The 6000-nt window shown below is 43.0% G+C and overlaps 1 protein-coding gene across 1 annotated transcript in view; it reads right to left on the bottom strand.

The window, feature by feature from the left end:
• Nucleotides 1–6000, bottom strand: part of CRYBG1 (crystallin beta-gamma domain containing 1) — a 71909-nt gene that overhangs the window by 26760 nt on the left and 39149 nt on the right. The window lies entirely within an intron of this gene.

The raw sequence follows: 6000 nt of genomic DNA, 5'->3' as shown, positions 1-6000 counted from the left end.
CCTCTCGGGATCTTGGGCACGCATGCACACGTGCCTGGCGTGAGTTTTAAGCCACCGGGTCTGGGACATGAAGCGCAGTTGAATACATGGGAGTCCAGCGACATAGCCATTACACTAACTCCTGGTCCCTCAAATCCTATTTCTTGAGAAAGCTCCAATGAGGGGCCCAGCAGATGGCATTAAGGTTATGTTGCTGGACTCCTGCATGGTTGCCTTCAGTTCAAGTCCCGAGCCTGGTGACTTGACACTCAGGCCAGGAGTATGTGGATGTGTGCCTGTGCCCAGAATCCCTCAAGGAGAATGGAGGAGAAGGGACTGCAGCATGGCCATCCACCCTGGGAAGTGATTTCTTGCTTTCTGTCTACTTGTCTCTCTCTGTCTCTCTAGCTAGCACAGGAACCCTACAGCAACAATCTCTCTTTTAAAAAAAAAGAGAGAGAGAGAGAGAAAGCTCCAATGGGGATACTTCTCTGTGGGTTTTTTGGTTTTGTTTTGTTTTCTAATTCTGTTCTAGGGAAACAAATTGGACTTTCAAGAAGAATCTGTTGGGTCCTGAGAGAAGTCATGACACATTTTTACATAGAAAAGTAAGTCATAACTTTTCCAACGACCTAATAGTTCTTTCAATAAGCAAGCAAGAGTTCTTTCTGTTGTCAGCATTATACTATTTTTTGCAGAAAGATCTTACCAGGAAGCTATGTCTCTATTACACAGCCACCCTGAAGAGGACAAAATTAAAATGCTAAAAATAATATTGATAATTAATTTTAAAAGGCAACAGCTAAGTAACTACAATTTTGTTTTGAATAGTATGTCCAACTTGGCACAACTATGAAATATGCAAAATTGAACCAATTCACATAAATCGCTTTTAAAATGTTTTCATTTAACTTTTAAGTGATTTACATTCAGAAGAAAATCAACAAAACCAATTTATTGATGCTATTTTCTAGTAAGATAAAGTCTTTGAAGGGAAAGGTTTTCAATTCTATTATATTCAAGAGATACTCAGTGTCTACTCCCCAAAGCAATTCACTGTTCTCATGATCTTCTTACAGGTTAAAGGAGTAATATCCATGGCTGTATCATACTCAGAACTTTGCAAAAGGCTTTACATCTGGAATCACATGTATTCTTCTAGGAAGGTACTGGTGTTCCTATTCTACAAATGGGAAAACTTCAGGACCTGGGCAAGTGAAATCATTTATTATTCAATAAACATCGATGCCTATTGGCTATGTGCTAGGAAGTAGGCTAACCCTAGGAATATAGATGAAGAAGATAAAATCCCTTAAAAGTTCATAGATGGTTTAGATTGTGTGGAATTGTTAGTGTTTGTTCAGAATGGAAGGTGACTTGTCTCAAGTGATGCCATCAATTAATGGCCAACATGTTTGAACCAACATCTCCTGAGCCTCAACAGGCTTTCTTCACTCTGTGACCCAAACTGCCATGTGCCCTATAAAGTTTCCTTTCACTTACTGTTCTATTAAGCCAGACCTAAGGCAGTCCACACACTTCATAGTTAGAGAGACTATGACTTTACTACCGAAAGGGCTGATGTAAACAAAACTCAAGGACAGTCATACTAGAAAATGGACAGCCATCCTGGAGTAAAAGAACCTTGCAGAAATCTCAAGTGACAGTAGCTATGACAGCTAACATCTGTACACTCACCTCTGGCCATCTTAATGGAGAAATTGCTGTAAGCACCAGTCACTGTCTCTTTCAGAAAATACTACCTTCTGCCCCTTTCAGAATCTCATCAGCAATTTAAAACACTTATTCTTTATCATTGTGAAGTGAGGAGTTGGAAGATTTGGTTCTAGCTATGGTCATGACATAAAGATTTTTCAGGTAACTCTGAAGAGGCTGCTTAACCCCTGTGAAAGTCAGAATGTGTATTTACAAGGGAGGGAGCTGGTGCAACAGCCCGGTACACCCTGGTGAGTTACACAGCACATGGGCACCCAGGGGTGCTCCTCCACTCACAGCCTTCGGCTCACACCTCTGGAAGGAACAGCGACAAAGTGGGAGCACGGAGCACTGCTATGTGGGGGGGAGCGTCTGCACATAACAAATACCCATTTTATAAAACCAAGGTTTCAAAAACACAGACAAAAAAAGACAACAAAAAAGACATATTATAAAAAGTGTTCCTGACAAGGCTCTGGGTCTGAAACAAGTTAGAGTTAAAGGCTTTTTGTTTAACTTCAGGGTTTAGAGGAGAAAAGCTAGTGAGGAGTGAGAGACTGGATACATAAGAGAGGAGGGGGCAACAGAACAAGCCCAGAAGCAGCTTTATCCTTTATTATTATTTGTTTTAATGAACAAGTATGAATACTATATCTCCCCATGAAACTAAAATAAACTACTTGTAGGTAAACACCCAACATTGAGGTCTGCCTATCTAGTTCACTGAAGCTGAAGTAGAAAAACAACTTATTCAGATGTCACTTGAACTGACAGTAGTGTTGTTTTTCTTCCAAGATGCAGCCCCATTGGCCAGGCATTAATGCAGTGCTAATGCAGCCAGACCCACATGGAAAAGGTCCTTGGTTCATATCCCAGGGCCCCCTTGAACAGGCTGGGCACACATATGCGTGCCTATGATCTGAGCAGGCTGAGACTGGGGTGACTGTGGTGTGAAGACCCTGCTGGGGATGCCTCTCTCTTGTCTCTCATAGAATAAATAAACAAACTGAAAGGAAAAATGAAAAAGGCGGGGAACCAGCAGTTAGCGTAATGCTATGTTGCTGGACTCCCACGTAGTCGACCGCGGTTCACGTCCCGGACCGGGTGGCTTAGAACTCACGCCAGGCGCGTGTGCGTGTATGCCCAAGATCCCGAGAGGAGAATGGAGGAGAAGGGATTGCAGCATAACCATCCCCCCTGGGGGGTGATTTCTCGCTTTCTGTCTCTATGTCTCTCTCTGTCTGGCGAGCACACGCGCCCTGTAGCGAAAACCATGAACAGTAGAGCAGGGAGAAACCCTACAACTCTATCTGAGATCTTCTGCTATGTCTATGATCTAGAGTCTGCCCCCCACCCCAAGATATAGTACATTCACATGCACAAGAGGAAGAGGAAAGGGAACAGCCTCCATAAGGTCTGCTCACACTGCGATCCCCTTCCTCCGCTCCATGGGCTCTTGGGCACTTGTGAGCATGTCTGGTGTGTTTCATGGTGAGCCAGCTGGGAAAGTGAACTATGGTCACCATGTGTGATCTGGCTTCTCTTGAGCAGCGCATTTCCATGCACCATGGAGCCAGCTCTAGAGTCTACTTGTATATTTTGGACTCATCAGAAATTTCTCAGTGTCCTTGTTCAAAGGTATTCTGTGCATATTAACCAACACTTCTGATGGTTCAGAACCTAAAGGTACCAGGGCACACCTGCTCCTCTATGGAAAGCTGAAGGAAAAAGACAATGGCACTTTTTAAAAAATTTTAACTCCAGAAATATTTCATTTCATTCTTGGTTTTAAAAATTTAGTCCAGGGACCAGCAGTTAGTGTAATGGCTATGTCGTTGGACTCCCATGTAGTCGACTGTGGTTCGTGTCCTGGACCCGGTGGCTTAAACTCACGCCAGGCATGTGTGTGTGCATGCCCAAGATCCCGAGAGGAGAATGGAGGAGAAGGGATTGTGGCATGGCCATCCCCTTGGGGGGCGATTTCTCGCTTTCTGTCTCTCTGTCTCTCTCTGTCTGTCTGGCGAGCACATGCACCCTATAGCAAAAAAAAAAAGAAAAGAAAAGAAAAGAAAAAAAAAAACACCTTAAAAAAAAAAAATTTAGTCTGCATTCCCCCTTTGGTCAAGAGTCTAGTAGCATTGAACCAGAAATCAATAAGCAGGGCTAGGTAAAGGAGTTTCTTCTGACAATGCAGTAAGGAATGGAATGCAGTTCTGTAAAAACATTCTTTTGCTTCCTTAATTGTGGGTTTCCTGAGCATCCCTCCTGAAGACTGCTGTTTCACAGGTATTGAGTTTGCTTCTAGAGTTTATCACCCACGTGATAGTGAGCCTCCTGGGAGACGCTTTCACAAAACAAGAATTTCAAAGTTTTTTTTCTGACTTTGAGTCTGCTATGGTTCTGAGTATTTTTCCCCCAAATTCATGTGATAAAATGTGGTTGTGACAGAATAAAGGGGGTGAAAACTGAATCTGCCTGTGGGATTTAGGGGCCTTTGGAAGGTTGGTTAGGATTAAGGTCATCAGATGGGCTCCCAGGATTGAATCCTGGTGGGCTCATAAGGAAAATGAATGAAGGACACACTTTCACATATGCGCTGTGTCTCTCCACGTGACACTCTCCACCTTGTTATCCGCCATGACAGCCCTCACCAGATCCAGCCCCTGGACCTCGGACCTCAGTTGTTACAAATCACCCAGACTCGGGCCTTCAATTTTTAAGCAACAGAGAACTGACTAAGACAAGTTTCGTGCCAGGAAATAAACCAAATTGCAATGCTTATTGTCAATAAAAATAAAGGCATTAAAATACCATGTCTTTGAAATTACTAGAAAGGAATCACCTGGTGTTCTTCCCTGATCACTTGGCACATTAGCCTTCCTATCCTACAAGGTCTCACTGTGCCTCAAGCAAGGCTCCCCTTGGTCCAGACTGAAGACTCACTGCTCTCTGCTGTGGATTCTCAAAGCACTTAATCTCTACCCTCTTCTAGCTGTAATTATGTTTCCTATAAATACTGTAACTTCTCTGAGGACATAATATAATGCTGTGCACATAATAGACCTCAATAAATATTTGTTTAATGACAAACTGAATGAAATACAAGGAAGCAGCTGGCCCTAGTAAACACCGAAGTCTTTCCACTTCTAAAAATCTTAAAAGGAAGTGGTGTGTGTGTGTGTGTGTGTGTGCACCTCCCTCCGATTTCCTCTCAATACCAAAACTCAATTGCTACAATCAGAAAAAAAGCCTAAGCCAGGAAATGCAACTAGAAATGATTAAAAATAGCAACATGTAAAAGCAACATTTTATAAAGGAAACATTTCAAGTACATAAAGGCTGGTTTAAAAGGAAAGGAGGATTGGCTTGGAGGCACAAAAACTCTACCCGTGCTAACATTATAAACTACACAAATGCCCCCAAGGGAATCCCACCCAGCATTCTCTTGCTTCCTTTCCTAGGGTGGAAGACTGCGCTTTGACTCAGGTGTGTGCGTGTGTGCAGGACCTTGTTGGACCTCAGTTGTTACAAATCACCCAGACATTTGAGGACGTGACTAACGACACACCTGATGATATCAAAATGTACAACTGTTTTACCAGTTTGAGCTGGTCACTATACTTTCCTTATAAATACTGGGTTGTCGGAAAAGTCATGACATATTTTTTTCTATGCAAAAATGTGTCATGACTTTTCCAAAGACTCGAGAATCAGCATTGGAGCCAGCAGGTGGCTGGCATGGTGTTAGTCAAGGGCTGGACTTCTACATGGCCAGCCGCGGTTTGAGTCTCCGACTCAGTGGCTTTAAAATCTCACCAGGCAGGCGTGCATGTGTGCATGTGCACACATATACCCTAAATCCCAAGACGATAGAGAAGGGATGGCAGCATGGCCATCTCCTTCGGTGTGTGTGGTGGGTGATTTCTCACTTTCTCTCTGTGTCTCTATCTCTTTCCAGTGAGTACACATGTAGTATGTCAAAATAATAACAATAATAAATACTAAAAGCAATATAAAATACTGTAGAGCTACAGCAGTGTTTCAGATGACTTCTGCTTTCTGGAAATAGTCAACTATAATTCTAAAATGTTAGGGCTCTAGAACAGGACCCAGTAGAAAACATGTCCTACGAAGAATGGAAGACTCAGAAGTCACAGACGTCATTCTGCCAAGAAATGACAGTGAAAGGATGTTACACGGTAGACACATCTCAGACATCCAGGGCTCTGTGGGAGGCCCCATGAAATACAGTAGGTTAGAATGACACAAATAGCCTATGTCACTCAGGGAAGCAAAAACCTAAGA

Source organism: Tupaia chinensis, unplaced genomic scaffold, assembly GCF_000334495.1.
Source record: "Tupaia chinensis unplaced genomic scaffold, TupChi_1.0 Scaffold000527_1, whole genome shotgun sequence".
Lineage (NCBI taxonomy): Eukaryota > Metazoa > Chordata > Mammalia > Scandentia > Tupaiidae > Tupaia > Tupaia belangeri.
This window is presented reverse-complemented; position numbering and strand designations above follow the sequence as displayed.